Genomic DNA, 694 nt, shown 5'->3' with positions numbered 1-694 from the left:
TATTAAAATCGATAGTTAGGGGGGGGGGGGTTAGGATGAAGATGTTAATCCCTTTGATAAAAGGGAATATTTGATTTTTCACTAATTCGGGTTACCCAGGTACATGAATAAATGAGACGACCCTTAGTGAGTTGGTGTTGCGTATCAGTTTTATTTAGGGGGTTACTTTGCGTATTGTGCTGTCTTAGTTTGAATTTGAGAAAATCTGGGTAAAAGCTTTTCCGATCTCTGGGGATACTCTATTTAAAGTTTGAATGATGGATCTCGGATAAGAACTCTCCTCCGACCTCCATATATTTATTAAAATTTTGGTTGAGAATCGGATAAGAAGTCTCCTTCGATCTCTTTAAATGATTATTGAAAGTGTTGATTGAAGATCGGATAAGAACTCTCCTCCGATCTTTTTTAAATATTTATTAAAACTTTTAATTGAGAATCGGATCAGAACTCTTCTCCGATCTCTTTAAATGATTATTAAAAATTTTGATTAAAGATCGAATAAGAACTCTCCTCCGATCTTTTTTAAATATTTATTAAAACTTTTAATTGAGAATCGGATAAGAACTCTCATCCGATCTCTTTAATATTTATTAAAACTTTTAATTGAGAATCGGATAAGAACTCTCCTCCGATCTCCTATTTGGTTTGGATGAGGATTAGGTAAGAACTCTCCCCCGACCTCTTGAACTTTAAT

The sequence above is a fragment of the Hevea brasiliensis genome, chromosome 15 (assembly GCF_030052815.1).
Source record: "Hevea brasiliensis isolate MT/VB/25A 57/8 chromosome 15, ASM3005281v1, whole genome shotgun sequence".
Classification (NCBI taxonomy): domain Eukaryota; kingdom Viridiplantae; phylum Streptophyta; class Magnoliopsida; order Malpighiales; family Euphorbiaceae; genus Hevea; species Hevea brasiliensis.
The sequence above is the reverse complement of the archived record's forward strand: the minus strand, read 5'-3'. Positions refer to the sequence as shown.